Here is a 17767-nt window from a genome sequence, read left to right as displayed (position 1 = left end):
GCTTACACAGAACATGGCATATACTAAATCCTTTTTTTTGAGGCAGGGTCTAGCTTTGTAGCTGAGGCTGACCTTGAACTCACTATGTAGCCCCGGTGGCCATGGACTCAAACTTACAGTGATCCTCCTATCTCAGCCTCCTGAGTGCTGAGGTTACAGTTGTGTGCCACTGTGCCTGACCTAAGTACTTTAAAAAATGTTAAGAATTGTGATTTGTAATAGTTCTTATGTGCTAGACATGGAGGCTTTAAAATGAATGAAAACTTTGAGAAGTCTCTGCTCATAATAGAGAAATTTAGCAAGAGGAAAAATTCCAACTTTTTAGATTTGTTTGTTGTGCATGTGTGTTTTGGTTTGGTTTGGTTTTGTACTAGAGATTGAACTCAGGGGGCAGGAATTTAGCTCAGTGGCACCAAGCCTGCCTTGCAAGGTCCTGAGTTTGGTCCCTGGTACCACCAAAAAAAAAAAAGAGAGAGAGTGAACTCAGGGCCTTTGTACTGAACTACATACTCAGCTTTTTTTTGAGACGGGGGAAGTTTCTCAGCCTGGGCTTGAACTTTCAATTCTCCTGTCACCTTTCCAGAATGCTGGGATTCCAGTATAGGCATATGCCACCATGCCCAGTCAAGATCATTTTGTTTTGTTTTTTTGAACAATACTCCTCTTTTCTCCAAAATAAAAAAACTGATGCAGAGGGCAAACTCAATTGCTTAAATTGAGCTTTATCATAGAAATTTAATAATAGTTTTAGAATAAAATTTTTAGGTCAATTTAATGGTTCAAAAAATTCATCTTTTCTGATTTGTAAATATATCTTGTAAGATAATGAAACAATTGTATAAGCATTAAATTCAATGTAAGTATGCCAAATTATACAGAACTGGGAGCCAAAATTTACCAATTTATATTATTTAGGGGTACAAAAGGATAAAAAAGGGCTGGGGGTGTAGCCCAGTGTGAAGACCCTGGGTTTAATTTCCAGTTTCGCAAAAATAAGTAAATAAATCCTTAAAGCAGTCACACCTGTGGTACACCATTTAAAACCTGTCTCTTTAGTCAGACTACCTGGCTTCCAGTAACCTTGAGCAAGGGACTTCACCTTCTTGTGTTTTTATTTTCTCAACTGTAAAATAGGAAAGCAGGAATAACTCACAGGGCTGCTGTGAGAATTCAATAAACACATATATATGTTGGCTATCATTATCCATTATTTCTGTGATTCTAAGTTCTGAGTAAGGAATGCATTGTGGAGAGAAGGACAGCCTGTCCTATCAAACATAGATGGCAACATGCCAGTAGCCCAGAGCTGAGTTTGTCACAAAAACCTATGTGACCCCGACAGAGACCCTTTGAGAAATTCCACCTCAACCAAGAACCAAACCTGATCTAGGAACAAAGTATGAGGTCTGGAGGGTGGAATTCATTCTGGCCAAGATATGTAAGGCTGCCAAGAGCTTCTGGTGCTGGAGATACCATGGTATCTGCTTGCAGGCAACACCCTGCTGTGGTGATTTGTCCCCATCCAGGTGCTGAATGAGGGTGAGGGATAGCTTGATTACACCCTGGTCCTGAAGATGGAAGATTGGTCCTGAAGATTGGAGAGGAGGCCACAGACCCAGGTCTTCAAGCTGGCTTTGGCCAAATCATCCAGTATGCCTGTGGGCTGATCCATTGGTGTCTAGGGGGTTTGTAGCAGGTGGTGAGCCCGCCATTCTTTGCACATAGACTTCTGCCTCTGTACTCTGGATTGGGGTCACTTAGGCCACACGAAGGGGAAAGATGCCAGGGTGGGCCAGGAGCCAGAGATGAGGAGGAAGAGGAGGATTCTGCCTACCCCTCCCATCCTGGGCAAGTGAACTGTCCAGTTTTCCAGTCAGATAATAAAACAGGATCAACACTGTGGGGGGAGAAAGTAACTTAGAATCATAAAGCCCATCCTCCCTAGAAGTTTAGGACAAACCCAGTGAATCAGTTTATTGGGAGCATAGAATCAAGAGACTTGGGGCCGGGAATTTAGCTCAGTGGTTCTGCCACCTGCCTCACAAGCGCAAGGTCCCGAGTTCAATCTCTGGTACCAGAAAAAAAAAAAAAAAAAGAATCAAAAGACTTGGATAAACTGAATTTTCTAAAAGTCCACTTTTAAAGCTTAACACAGACCCTAGTTTCTCTCTCACGCCTGAGTCTTGTGTTGTGGCCCCACAGAGGAGAGGATCTCTGGGGTCTCAGGCCACTTCCCTGCAGGCCCTTTCCACCACTGAGCAGTAACACCTCGATTTCCTGTTCATGGAGTTAGGAGAGAACAGAGGTGTTCAACCAGTGTGCTTTGCTTTGTTCCACACCGAGTGTAATGTCAGACTCAAAGTTTCAGTTCAGTGGATGATTATTAAGACTGACATGAGGAGATGAGGGAGAAGCAGCTGAGAGTTAGGCAGGCTCTAAGCCATGTCATTCTGCTGCAGAGAAAAACTTTGAATGCCTTTTCTGTGCAAACTCAAGAGGAAAAATAATGTAAAATACACTCAAACTGATTTCTTTTTTAACAGTATAGATGCTTCTAAAATCCAGACATGCAGAGCTTCTTGTGGGTCCTCAAACTTGTCAGATTCTGGCTCCCCTCCAAGCCCTCTCTTGATACCTGCAATCCTCTTCTCTAGCCCTTCACCAGCCACACATCCAGCTTGGATGACACTCTTCTAGGAAACATTCCTTAAGCCCCAAAAGTGAGTTGGGCGACCCTCCCTGTACTCCCATACCATCTTGTCCTTTCCTTATGCTAGTACTTAGCATACTGACTTGCAACTGCCACTGTACTCATGTGTGTTACCCACATCTTATTCACCACTATATCCCTGCCATCTAGCATATTTATGGCACCTAATAGATGCTCAATAAATATTTTTGAATAGTTATTGTAAGAGCCTTCTAACTGGTCTTCATGCTTCTCCCAGTTTCTACACAATAGCCAGAAAAAAACCCTTATCACAGCCTATCAGTGGTGACGAACCTATGGCACATTTATTATTTGTTTTTCTTTTAAGACTAAAGATGTTAATGCATGAGTTGTTTTTTCTAGACTAAAACCTCATATTCAGGTTTAATTGCAGTGTTGGCACTTTGCGATGAATAAGTGGGTTTGGGTTGCAGTTTGGGCACTTGTCTCTACAAGTTTCACCATCACTGGCCTATATGATCATACAATGTTCTGACTCTTACCTACTTCATCTCACCTCTATCACTATCCCCTATGTTCATTATGTTTATTTATTTATTTTTATTTTTTGGACAGGATCTTGCTACATAGTTTGGGATGGCCTAGAACTCACTATGTAGCTCAGGCTGGCCTCAGGCTCATGACAATTGTCCTGCCTCAGCCTCCCGCATGCTGGGACTACAGGCATGCACCAACCATGCTTGGCATGTTCATTGTTATTTTCTACATCCATATATTCTTCTCTTCCTAGAAATTCACTCAACCAATTCCTGGCTCAGGGTCCCTATTTTCCAGCATGCTGTCCCACTACTACCTGTCACTGGCTTCTTCTCCATTAGGACACCTCAGGGAGACTTTCCCAGACCACTCGACACCTAAGCCATGCAACTCTACTCTTTCTCAGTTACTCTATCACAGCATCTTGTCTTCCTAAAACTCATTTTTACCCTGCATGTTTACTTGGTATTTATCTGTCTCTCTTATATAGAAAATAGCACAAAAGCAGGGATTTTGTCTTATTTTGTTCAACACTTACCTCAACACCCAGAATAATGCCTAGTAACTATCAAGTAGGTATTTAATAAATATTTGTGGAATGAATGAATGAGTACAGGCATGAAGAAAACAAGTGCTGTCTTGAAGTAATCACCTTGCATAGGTGTGTCCATCCTTATTCTGACAGTCCCGTCATTGTTCCAAAGTAGTTTGGAATCTCATTGTTAGAATCGACTTTCAGTTCTCCTTAATAGGCCTGGGGATTTAGCTCAGTGGTCCCTGCGCCTGCTGCGAAAGCTCAAGGTCCCGAGTTCGATTGATCCCCGGTACAAAAAAAAAAAACAGATCTCCTTAATAGATCTTTCTTACAGGAGAAATGGATCAAGGATGGAGGGAGGGGATGGGAGATGGAAAAAGGAATTCAAATGTGTTGTGTACATATACCAACTCCACACAAGGAAAGTAAATATTATGTACTACACATATACGAAAGAAAAGAAAGAAAGAAAGAAAGAAAGAAAGAAAAAGAAAGAGGGCTGGGGATTTAACTCAGTGGTTCCAGCGCCTGCCTTGCAAGCACAAGGTCCCGAGTTGGTTCCCTGGTACCAAAAAAAAAAAAAAAAAAAAGGAAAGAAAGAAAGACAGACAAGTGTGGTGGCACACACCTATAATCCCAGCACTCAGAAGGCTGAGGCAAGAGGATTGCCAGGAGTCCAAGCCCAGTCTGGGCTACATAGTGAGTAGTTTCCAGGGCTGGGGATTTAGCTGAGTGGTTTCGCCACCTGCTGTGCAAGCACAGGGACCCGAGTTCGATCCCCGGTACCAAAAAAAAAAAACCACACACACATAGTGAGTAGTTTCCTTAACTACATAGGGAGACCCTATCTCAACGAGAGAGAGAGAGAGAGAGAGAGAAGGAAGGACGGAAGAAAGAGAAAGAAAGAAAGAAAGAAAGAGGGAGAGAGAAAGAAAGAAAGAAAGAAAGAAAGAAAGAAAGAAAGAAAGAAAGAAAGAAAGAAAGAAAGAAAGAAAGAAAGAAAGAGAAAGAAAGAAAGAGAAGGGAGAAAAAGAGGCAGGAAAAAAGGCCCTGGCCGCACAGATCTGTAACCTTAGCACTTTGGGATGGGAGGCAGAGGAAGAAAAATCCCAACTTCAAGCCTAATCTGAGTAGTTTTGCAATTTAGCAAGACCTTCTCTCAAAAGAAAAAATAAAAAAAGGGCTATGGATGTCGCGAATCCCCAGTACCACACACAAAGTTACTTGAGAAGATCTGATTTGCTACTGCACAATTCCACCTAATTTTTTACTCAGAATCTTTCTTCCCAGCTCGATTTCTGTCTTATTCAGTGAATTTGAATGATATTTCCCCAAATCAAATTCACCTTCAAGAATAAAAGTGTGTCACCCATGATAATAGTCCGATAAACAGACTTTAGGCTCCAAAGGAAATTTGAAAAAAATAATTCAAAAACCTCTCATTCAAATGTGTAAGTTTTCGAGTGTTATACTGATTTTAAAGGATTTCCGTACTTCAGCTGGATGTGGGGGCACATGCCTAAAATCCCAGCACTCTGGGAATCTGAGGCATGAGGATCACAAGTTCAAACCCAGCTTGAGCAATTTAGTGACTTGGCAAACCCTGTGCCAAAACAAAAAATTAAAAAGGGCTGATGCCAGCCATGGTGGTAGTAGTGCCTATAATCCCAGAACTCCAGTTGGAGGCCAAGGGAGAGGGATTGCCATAAATTCAAGGCCAGCCTGGGCTACACAGTGAGTTCAAGGCCAGACTGAACTACACAGTAAAACCCTGTCTCAAAAAAAGAAAAGAAAAGGGGGCAGGGCTGGAGATGGAGATGTGGCTCAGTGTGAAGGCCCAAGATTCAATCCCCATTACTGTAAAAAAAAGACAAAAAAACACACAAAAAACCTACAAACCTCAACCATGGGACAACAGTGTTTTAACTTTTGTATTGGTTTCTCATTTTAGCTATTTTTCAAACATTTCCACTTTAGATAATTCAATTTTTTGACAGGATCTCACTATGTAGTTTAGGCTGCCTTGAACTCACTATATGGCCCACACTGGTCACAGTGATCTTCCTACTTCAGCCACCTGAGTGCTGGAATTACAGTCCTGTGCCACCACACCCAACTCTAAATAATTCAATTTTTAGATAAAAATCCAATGGTATTTTGTTCTGTTTTTTTTGTTGAGACAGGGTCTCACTGTATAGTCAAGGTAGACTTGAACTCATTATGTAGCCCAGGCTGGTCTCATACTCCCGCCAATCCTCCTGCTTCAGCCTTCTGAGTGCTGGCATTACAGGCATACACCACCAGGCCCACCTTTTTAAAAAATCCAATGGTACTTAAATTAAAAAGCAACTCAGGGCCGGGGATTTAGCTCAGTGGTTCCGCTGCCTGCCTTGCAAGCACAAGGACCCGAGTTCGATCCCTGGTACCAAAAAACCAAACAAATAAAAAAGCAACTCAGGGTCTAAATGATTTGCATCTTTCTCTTGCAAAAATCACTCCAGCTCAGCGACACAGTGCCTGCCTGGCAAGTTCGAGGTCCTGAGTTCCATGCCCGGTACCAAAAAAAAAAAATCACTCCAATACAATACCGTGGACCCTCAAGTTTTCTTTCTTTCTTTTTTTTTTTTTGGTACCAGGGATTGAACTCGGGACCTTGCTCTTGTGAGGCAGGCACCGGAACCACTGAGCTAAATCCCCGGTCCCTGGACCCTCAAGTTTTGATCGGCCTTACATACTAACAACTTGGGTTACTACCAGAATTTTAATTTTAACTTATGACCAAAAAATCTTGAATTATGACCCAAATGTGCTTCTAGATGATCTCAGATACAGACTTAACCCTTGAAGAGCTCTGGAAGGAACATTACAACATCGTTTCCTGTGTGGGGTTAATTGAGAAATCCTGGGCCAATATCTAAGGACACTGAGATATCTGCCTGTATACAAGAGAGACTTTGAAGACTGTGCAGAGGAGCCTGAGTCTTCAATTAACAAATCTGAGTTATAACCAGCCCTCAGGAATGAATTGAGTTCATAAGTTAAGGATCCACTGCAATCTCCTATTCCTCAAGCATCTCACACATGCTCACCAGATTGTTTCCCTCTTCCTGTTCTTTCCTCTGACGGTACCAAACTTCTACACTTTAACCCAACTCTTAGCAAATTTTCATTCTTCTTTCCACCCCCAGCTCAAACATCCACCTATTGACCTTCTAGAACTCTCAGCCTAGGTAAAATTTCAGAATTCCATCCTGCTCTGATTTCTCAGACCCCCTAGGTATCAGCTCTGTCAGGGTAGGGGCCACACCCACCTTCCCCATCACTGTGTCCCTAGTACCTAGCACAGTATCTGGCACATGGTAGGTGCTCAAAATATATTTGTTGGTTGGCTGAATAAATGCCTCTGGGTTCTTTTATCTTGCCTGTGTATTGAAATGTCTTCCTCCCCAACAAGGCTGTCCATTTCCTCCATCATGGGAGCCATGGTCTCATTTGCCTTTTACAGTATTTCTCTGAGGCATGAAAAAGGTAGTGGTGGACCTGGGACCAGAAATGGCATTTGTCTTATTAAAATTCCAAATTTTGCTTTCAAATCAGCCAATATCATGGTGGATTTACTACAAGTTCTCTTAGAACACAAGCAAAGCTTCAGGTGGCAGAAAAGGGATATTAGGTTCTAAGGAGGACCCCACTCCCTGGCCCCAAGCCTGACTGACTAGGCCCAGACTGATTGAATACAGATGGAATGTCCCTTGGGTCTGGGTATCTCCAACTTGGGTGTGAACTCTTCTTTCCCTAGGGAAAGCTTCTGGCTTCCATTACCCTTCACCATCCTGCTCCAATCTCTTCTCCCATTCCACCACCAGAATGAGCCTGCTAGAACAGGGTCACTAACTCAAACGCAAAAGCAGATAGCATGAATGAGTGGGGGATTAGAGACAATGCTCTCTTCTCTTATGGTGAGTAGTACCCCATATATCAGATTTCTTTTTTTTTTGGTACCGGGGATCGAACTTGGGACCTTGCGCTTTCGAGGCAGGCACCAGAACCACTGAGCTAAATCCCCGGCCCAACATGCTCCCTAAAGGTAGAAGCTAATCACCACTTGGAGGAGTACAGCCCAGGGTTCCTATACCTGATACTTCAAGAAAAACTAGAGGGGGCTGAAGCTGTAGCTCTGTGGAAAGTACTCCCCTAGCATGCAAGAAACCCTGGGTTCAATCCCCAGTATTGAAAGTATTTTAAAAGGAGAGAGTTCTAGAAATTCAGAGCCTTTAAAATCTGCAATCAGGGGGCTGGGGATTTAGCTCAGTGGTTCTGCCGCCTGCTTCGCAAGTGCAAGGGCCCGCGTTCGATCCCCGGTACCAAAAAAAAAATTTAAAAATCAAAATTAAAAATCAAAATCGAAATCAGGGCCAGGGATTTAGCTCAGTGGTTTTGCTACCTGCTGCACAAGGACAAGGACCGAAGTTCGATCCCCGGTACCAAAAAAATAAAATAAAATAAAATCTGAAATCATCTGATATTTAAGTACTAGCAAGAAATTCAATTTTTAAAATAAGTAAGCCAATGAAAACTTATGCACAGGCCAGTTATGGCCTGTGAGTTGCTTCCTTCTCTACTGTAGATCCCTGAGCATGTCATTTTTTTTTTTCTTTGAGATAGGGTCTCATAGTGCAGTCTAGGCTGGCCTTGAACTCACTATGTAGCCCAGGCTACCCTTGAAGTCACAGCGAGCCTCCTGCCTCAGCCTCCAGAGCACTGGGATTACATGGCCTGGCTGTCCATGTCATCTTGATGTTCTCCTTTGGTACTTCATTTCCTCACTTGAATATCAAAGACTCAGACTACATTCATTTATTTATTTATTTATTTATTATTAAGACAAGGTCTCGGTGTATAGTTCAGGCTGGCCTCGAACTCATGGCAATCCCCCTGCCTCAGGATTACAGGCATGTGCCAACAGGCCTGGCAACAATCACCCCAGCACTGTGCTGATGCTGGGAGAACATAATTTTAAACACTAGAGGCAGAGTTCCTCCCTCATAGAGCTTATATTCAAGTTACAGAAATGGAAGTTATTCAAATAATCAAATGAAGTAAATTTAAAATATGATATTAGAAAGGAGCTGAGAAAGCGTAAAATGATGTGAGCTAAATTGACTTGCCCTTAAGGACCTGAGAGACTTTCCTGAAGAAGTGACATGTGAATATTCTTGAAGACTGGGTAGGAATTACTGTAGCTATAGAAAAAAGATGGCAGGGGGTGGGGGAAGGAGCTGTGATTGAATTTTAGGCTAAGGAATCTGAATCTGTGTAGACTGGGGTAGGTAGGAATCTGGCTTATTTGAGGAAATGAAAAAAGGCCAGGGTTGAACTGTGGAGGAAAATGTCATGAGATGAGGTAAGAAAGCCAGGTGAGAGGCTAGCTGTGAGGACAGGGCCAGGTCAGACATGTTAAGGATGCTTGTCTTTTATCCATAGGAAAATAGGAAGCCCCTGAAAAGGATAAACAAAGGATGTGTGTGTGTGTGTGTGTGTGTGTGTGTGTCTAAGAGAGAACAAAGGAGACAGATGTGATCAATCACATTTTGAAAATACTATTCTGACTTCTCAGTTGAGAATAGACAAGGAGTGAAGGAGTGGAAGTAGGAGACCAGTTCAGTTATAGAGGTTCAGGTGAGGCTCGATGGTACCTCAGAGGCACATGCAGTGGAGACAGAGAAATGTGAGAGGAATTCAAGATAATAGTGTTATAGACAGCTAAGTTAGGTAATAATATTTTAGGCAGTCAGATAGGACTAGGCCCTCGAGGGAGTCAGTAAAGAAGATGAGAACACATTACAACTGTGGCTGGAGGGGCATCTGTCGAAGGCCGCTCCTCAAGATAAAGACACAATGGGCCCGGGGATTTAGCTCAGTGGTTCCACAGCCTGACTGGAAAGCACAAGGTCCAGAGTTCGATTCCCCAGTACCAAAAATTTAAAAATAAATTTAAAAAAGATAAAGACACAATGACCAGGCCTACATGTCTCCCCAAGGAATAAGCAATAAATTAAAGATTATACTATAATTTGTATCAGCTGGTCCAATAAAGTCTAGGTAGACATCAGTCACCCAAGTGGGTGACCAAGACCTCTCGACCCATTCCCTCTTTAAAAGATTCTTGTTTTTTCCAGGCACATTTGCTACATGACCTGCTTCCCCACTGGATCAATATTGCTTAGGTGGCTTGGCTATACTTGTAATCTTATTGGTTGACCATAGTTTTGACCCATGTTGTACCCACCTCGTGATTTTGTACCTACCTTGTGATTTTGCTCTGTACATCTTTCTTTGAGAAGTGGGCTGGTTGGCAACCCTCTTTCGGGTCCCCTCCTGTCTCTCGAGAGCTATCTCTCTCAATAAATTTTTCCTGCTTATAACCTCCCTTGTTCATTAGAACTCATTCTTCGATTTCAGGGAACATGAGCTCGGGGTATCCAACATCTAGCAGGTTGGGAGTTATATTATTTCCCCTGTATCAATAGGACTTGAGAATATGATAGGGGTGGAGTGTTGAGGCATTGGAGAAAATCTAGGACAACTCCGATTTCCAGCTTGTGCCGTGAACTGGGGGCAGTGTTCCTCAAGACAGGGGACACTGAGGGAGATCAGGTCAGTGATGAAGGCAAGGGTAGAGTGCCAGTTTAATTATTTCACAGGTAGCTATTTATTCAGTCAACAGGTATTTACAGAATGCCTATTCTGTCCCAGCCTCTGTCTATACAAAGACAGGGATTGTTCCTGGCCACAAGCAGCTGACTTTCTGGTTAGCAGGACAGGTATAAAAAAATATTCAAATCACACAGACCTCAGAGGTCCAAGAGTTCAAAGCCACATGAGGGCTGGGGATTTAGCGCAGTGGTTCTGCCCCCTGGCTCAAAAGCGTAAGGTCCTGAGTTCGATCCCCAGTACAAAACAACCCAAAAAAGCCACATGAATATCAATCATCCCAAGTTTCAGTTCTTGCCCTTCCTAAGTGCCCTTCAAGTATTTCTAGGTTGCTTTTGACATATGAGTGTCAGCCCTAAGCAGTAGGACACATAAGTCCTTGCTCTGCCCCTACCAAAGGGGCCTGCTGCAGGAATGCTAAGGGCAGTTCGGGAGCTAGAGTGAAGTAGGCAAGGAACAGGGACCTGAAGTTTGGCCTGACTCTCTCTGCGAGGTACTCAGGCAACTCTGCAAAGAGGGAAAGCTCCATGAAAGAAGAGCTATGTTAAGTCATCCAGGCTCTGGACCAGCACTGTCTGTACCTGTGGTTTGTGTCCTACGGTGGGCATATTGCACTTGAGGGGTATCTGGGACATCCAAGTAAGGAGGTCAGAGATGTGGTTGACTGTCCTGGATTCAGAATTCAGAAGTCTGAGCTACAGATACAAAATTCTAGAGCTTTAAACTCGAGGAAGAAGTGTTGGCACAGTATCAAGCTCTACTAGAGTCACAACATGAAAATGCCCTGCCCCTGCTGTACTCTCTTTTTTTGTTTGTTTGTTTTGCTTTGTTTTGCTTTGAGACAGGGTCTCACTGTGCAGTTCAGGCTGGCCTGGAATTTACAGAGATCCTCCTGCCTCAGCCTCCGGAGTCCTGGGATTACAGGCGTCCACCACCACACCAGCTTCTTCCCTTTTTTTTTTTTTGTATGGGGATCCTACTCAGGACTTTGAACTCAAGACCTTGTGCTTGCTTGCAAGGCAGGCGGTAGCACCACTGAGCTAAATCCCCGGCCCACCTGGTATAACATACTACATATTTGTTTCCTTCACTAAACAGTGACCTTCTTACCTCCTTGAAAACAAGGATAATTTCTTAGTGAATGCTGAATTTTCACTTCCCTCTTTCTACCGCCTCACTCTGCATATTTGGCAGTAAGCAGGCATTCAAGACTGAGCAGATAAATTACACACTGGGAAGACAAACTCTCCTACTCAGGGCCCCAAGCCCTTTTCTGTACCAGCAACTTGCAGGGGAGGTAGATGGGAGGCCCGTGAATGCCCCATTCTGGGAGACTGCATAGATCAGACAGCTACGGGGGCGGGGGGTGGGGGTGGGGGGGTGGGATAGCAGTCCTTCCAGCCACCAAGTTAGGGACTCGAGTGAAAGTGAAAGTCACTGGAAGGGGTTGGATAAATTTCTGTAGTAATAACAATGGCCACTATCACTTCTCAAGCACCTTCTAATTGCCAGTCCTGGTGCTAAATGTTTTACAGACCCTATCTCTTTAAAAGCTAATAGCCCTGAAGTAAGTATTGTTATTACCTGTTTTATCAAAGAGGAGGAAGCTGAGCAAAGTCAAGTAATGTGCTCAGTCACCCAGCAGGAAAGAAGCAGGGCCTAACTCCATCACAGTAACTGGATTTAAGGAAGAAATAGGGTAGAAGAAACTCTTTTTTGGAACTTCTCCACCTCCAAAAACAAAGTCTAGCTAAGAGTGAGTAAAAGACATGGATTAGAGAGCAGGCCTTCCAGATCCACCACTGACATAATGCCCCCCAATCTTCATTAGGCTCTAAGGACATAATCTTTATTACTTTTGTTTATAAACCCTATTGTTAGAAGGCTTACACTGCTATTTGTTAATGCTTACAATAAACCAGTGAGGTAGGAGGAAACTAAGATTCCGATGCTGAGAGGTGGTGGTTTTCCTAATGACGCACAAGAGGACCAGGCATTGCTGAGTTTGTCTGCCTGGCTCCAAAGTTAGTCTTTCGTGAGGCTGTTAACCCTCAGGGGAACATGGGGCAGCAAACAGCAGCCAAAAGAAGATGAACTGCTCTTTCCCCCGCCACAGATGCAGGCCACTGTGTCATTTATATTTAAGTACACCGCAGCCTCAGTGGTCTGAGCGATCACTCTTGGGATCCTCATCAGGAAGAAGAGCTTATATGACCCCCTCAACCCCACTCTCAGAGAAAGCAAGTAGAAGTCTGGCAGAAACCTGCAAAGACTTTTTTCCCACTTAGTTTTTCTTTCAATTGTATGTATTTAAGGTATGACGTGGTTTGTTCGTTTGTTTATTTTTGTTTTGTTTTTGTTTTTCCCGTATTGGGGATTGAACCCAGGGCGTTCGCACTGAGCTATATCCGTAGCCCTTTTTAAAATTTCTTGACAAAACAAAGTATGTAAATAGGGAAGGGTGGAGGGGTGAAAGGCGCACAGGTAATGGGGAAAAAATAAGAATCAAGATAAATCATGTACAGGTACAATCACCCAAAGATAAATGTAAATGTATTGTATACCTAAAAGGTACCAATAAGAGAATTTAAGTAAAAAATAAAATAAAATTTCTTGACAGTTTCTTGCTTAGTTGCCCAGGCTGGGCTCAAACCTGCCACCCTACTGCCTCAACCTCCCAAAATGCTGGGATCACAGGCATGCATCACCATGCATGGCTATGATATTTTGATATCCATATAAAACTACTGTTGATGCTGGTTTAGAAAAACTCACAGACACCACTACCCAGCTCCTTCCCAGACCATCCTTATCAAAGTTTTATGAACCTCAGTTCCAGGCACTTAGGTTCACATGCTTAGGTTTGTTTGCCTGCCACTGACCGAATCAAAGGAGGCCATGTATTTTGGTAAAAAGAATTTACTCAAAACTAGCTCCCAGGTGATGCAGGGGCCCATTTCCCTCAAATGACCATCTCACTGTGTACAGGTAGATAAGGGTCTTTTACAGTAAGGAGCAGAAGAAAGGGGGTGCACAGAGAGATAATATAAATATCCATACTTGCTTTATCACTTCTAGACGTCTTCTGCTCATTGTCCTTTTTTTTTTTTTTTTGAGACAGGGACTTGCTATGTAGTGCAGGCTGGCCTTAAGCTCACTATGCAGCCCAGGCTGGTCTCAAACTTGTGGTGATCCTCCTGCCTCAACCTCTTGAGTGCTGGGATTACAGATGTGCACCACCGTATCTGGCAAATTCTTTATTTCTAAAAGAAAAAAAGATCTAAATTTTAAAGTTCCATTTTGCAGTGCTGGTTACAATCCTTACCCCCGCCCCACCCCGCCCGCTCATTTCAGCCATTGGTCTTGAAGACCTTGAGGTGCCACATTGTCTGGCCTGCTGTCTCAGGTTGGATTGGCATGCACATTCCATTGCAAGTAGCTGGAAACACAGCAAGGGAGAGCCAGATGCTTGAACCTGAAAAAGCATCACTAAAGGTTATGAAGTCACACACAGAAGAAAGCTAAAGTTAGAAGATGTTTCACTATCACACCTGCTAGAAGGCCTTTTATGCCTTAAGATAATCATATATAAGAACCTTGTTTCATAACCTCTGCTTACTCTACTTACTTTGGTAGGGTTGACACACAGGTGATTCTCTGATGCTCGAAAATTTATTTCCCCCTTTGTCTCTAAATGTATTTTCTCCCTTTTTGAAGACATTGCCAATTAACCAGCTGCAGCCTGGTCCCTCAGTGCCAAGGTAGCTTTCCCCAGTGATGGTCAGAACATGCCCCCATATTAGAGATGTAACAGACAGATTGAAGTCAGTGTCATAAGCCCTTCTTGCCAAATTTGAGCAATATCAGAGATTTAGAAAGTGGCTCTTAGGGTGAGTTTATCTAGAGTCCATTGTCAAATCTAATCCTGTCCTTTTTGTAGTCAGCACCCTAAAATATTAAATCTTTGACAAATAGCTACAAAGTTTACAAGCAAACCTAAAGCAAGCCAATAAGAGCAATCCAGTCTTTACAGTAGACTTTAACATTGTGATCAAGTTAAAGAAAGTCAATATTTCTGTGAAGCAAGCTTACTACTGCCAGAAAGATATACCAAGCAAATACTTAAGAGTTCCCTTCTTTTGTAAACCAATGTGAATTATCATTTGGGAGAAAGCACACAATTTACTAATGCCAAGACCAAGAATTACAGTTTAGTAACAACTTTAGGATTTCTTAGGTATTTATACAGTACTATAAACATTTTAGTATATGTGCTGCCAAAGCAAGCACTACTATAAACATTTTAATAACAATGTATAAGCATTAATCTCTGTTTTACTAAGAATGTACACTTTTTTTTTTTTTTGGTACCGGGGATCGAACTTGAGTCCTTGTGCCTGAGCAGCAGGCGGCAAAACCACTGAGCTAAATCCCCAGCCCAAGAATGTACACTTTTGTTTTTTTGTTTTTGTTTTTTTGGTACTGGGAATCGAACTCGGGTCCTTGCGCTTGCGCAGCAGGCAGTGAAACCACTGAGCTAAATCCCTGGCCCAAGAATGTACACTTTTAAGCAAGACTGTTTCTTATCTACCAAGAGGGTCATGGCTTTTGTCAATTATATGACTATAAGTAACACACATATAGCAATTTAGCAAAACAATTTACTTTTACAGCATATTAAGACAACTATCGTGACTGATGATATTATACCAGGACAATTACATTTTTAAAAATAAGGAAAATTGGGCTGGGGATTTAGCTCAGTGGTTCCGGTGCCTGCCCCACAAGCACAAGGTCCCAAGTTTGATCCCCGGTGCCAAAAAAAATAAAAAATAAAAATAAGGAAAATCACATAATAGTAGTTTATGTAACCAGAATCCTAAAACAAAACTTTAACCAGACACCTAAGTAAATGTAAACTTCCTAAAACTTAATTTCCCTGAACATTTCATATTCACAAGATAGTAGAGAACACAAATTATTTTGACAAATTTAAAACTTCTTTTATAAGCTAGGTGTGGTGGTGCATACCTGTAATCCTAGCTCTCAGGACGCTGAGGCAGGAGGATCGCTACAAGTTGGAGGCCAGCCTGAGCTACATTCTGAGCTCAAGACCAGCCTGAATTTCATAGCAAAACTCTCTCAAAAAACCAAAAACATATGATCAATTTATAATGAAAACACAACTTTTACATTATTACAAAATTATGCCACCCCACACATAGGTTACCAGAAGTTTTGTTTGTTTGGTACCAGAGATCAAACTCAGGACCTTGTGCTTGCGAGGCAGGCGCAGTGCCACAGAGCTAAATCCCCTGCCCTGGTTATCAGAAGTTTTTAAACTCATTAACTCATATTTGTGTCCCAAACTCTGTCATCTATAGATGTAAGCACTGTATGTCTAGGAAAGAACGTATAACATAATTGAGGTGGGAAATGCCCAAAATCTTTGTCCCTGAACCTTGCAAAACTTTTCTGTAAAAAACAAAGTGATTTTTAAGAACTCATTTTAAGTACTTAATTTAAGCAAAGACTAAACAGTAAAAATAATATCAGTTTATCTAATTCAGAGGAGCAAGCAAGACTTTTACTATCTTTTAAAACTATTAACATTAGGCCACATAAACAAACTCATTAACAGGCCATAGTCATAGCTATTAACCCTTCACAGCAAAAGACTTTTTTAAAAAGACTTTTTAAAAACCATTACAGTACTAGAATACTAAATTAGTCATGCTTATATGAATTATTAACTTTAGGATATCTTAAAATGATGAACAAATAACAACCCTCAATCACTTTGAGGCATTATTTAAAGCTCATTTTTAACTTGACCTATAGTTTGACAAAAATCTCCATTTTCAGATGTTTATTGTCCCTTTAGAATAGTTATCCTGAAACTTATTAAAGGTTCAGATATCTTTTCATCTTATATTAGTGTTATATAGATACATATATCAATAATCTATGAAATACATTTAGTGGACATAAATATATTATCATTTATAAATTTTAAGAAGTAGGGCTGGGGGGCCGGGGATTTAGCTCAGTTGTTTCGCCACCTGCTGTGCCAGCACAAGGACCCGAGTTCGATCCCCGGTACCAAAAAAAAAAAATGTTAAGAAGCAAAAAATACATGAATTTATACTTACCAAATGTCTTTAATATTTTAACTGTAATTATAAATAATCAGATTTATCTAATTCAATTTTTAACAATCATTTCTACATTGTCCACAAAATGTAAAACATCTGACAAACAGAAGTTAATGTCCCAAAACGATATTTTTCCTGAGCAAAATACATGATCATTTATAATTTTTTATTTTATTTACTTATTCATTTTTGGTACTGGGGATCAAACTCGGGACCTTGCATTTGGGCGGCAGGTGCTGGAACCACTGAGCTAAATTCCCAGCCCCTGTAATTTATTTGAGTATGAAAAATTTATTGAAAGAAAGATAGCTTCTGTCTAAGAGAGACAAAAGAGGGACCAGAAAATGGGTTAGCCCTATAATTTTTTTTTTTTTTTTTGGTACGTGGGATCGAACTCGGGTCCTTGAGCTTGCAAGGCAAGCCACGAACCACTGAGCTAAATCCCTGGCCCTTTGTTTGGGTTTTTTGAGGCAGGGTCTCACTGCGTAGCCCATGCTGGTCTTGGACTTACTATTATAGACCAGGCTGGCCTTGAACTCATGGAGAGGATCCTACCTCAGCCTCCTGAGTGCTAGAACTGCAGATGTGTACCACCACACCTAGCTATGTCTTTTGTTTTATTGAGACAGGGTCTCACTATGTAATTCAGGCTGGCCTTGAACTCACTATGTAGCCCAGGTTGGCCTTGAACTTACAGCAATCATCCTGTTTCAGCCTCTAATTTATAAATTTTAAGAAGCAAAGAATACACAAATTTATACCTTGCAAATATCTTTACTATTTTAAACTTAATTATAAATAACTCAGATGTTTTACTTATCTAATTTATTTTTTAAACAATTACCTCTACATTGTCCACAAAATATAAATATCCGATAAACACAAGTTAATGTCTCAAAACAATTTTTCCCCCCTGAGGAAAAAAATCTCAAAAATTGTATCAATACCTGGAAATTACATCTACATGTCCTACAACAGAATGCTATTTTAAAGTCTTTGAAATAATTCCTGGGTCTTTTGAACTTGACCTCAATGAATGATTTTTTTAACCAAAAGCAAACTATCCTGGATAATAAGGATGCCCATAAGTGAATCCACTTGGAAGACTATAAAAGAACTTTACTAGTCATGGACATTTAAAATGGCAAAGTTCAG

The sequence above is a fragment of the Heterocephalus glaber genome, unplaced genomic scaffold (genome assembly GCF_053883595.1).
Source record: "Heterocephalus glaber isolate CG9 unplaced genomic scaffold, H.glaber_assembly_v1.0 deba00001452, whole genome shotgun sequence".
NCBI lineage: Eukaryota > Metazoa > Chordata > Mammalia > Rodentia > Bathyergidae > Heterocephalus > Heterocephalus glaber.
Note: the sequence above shows the minus strand (reverse complement) of the source record.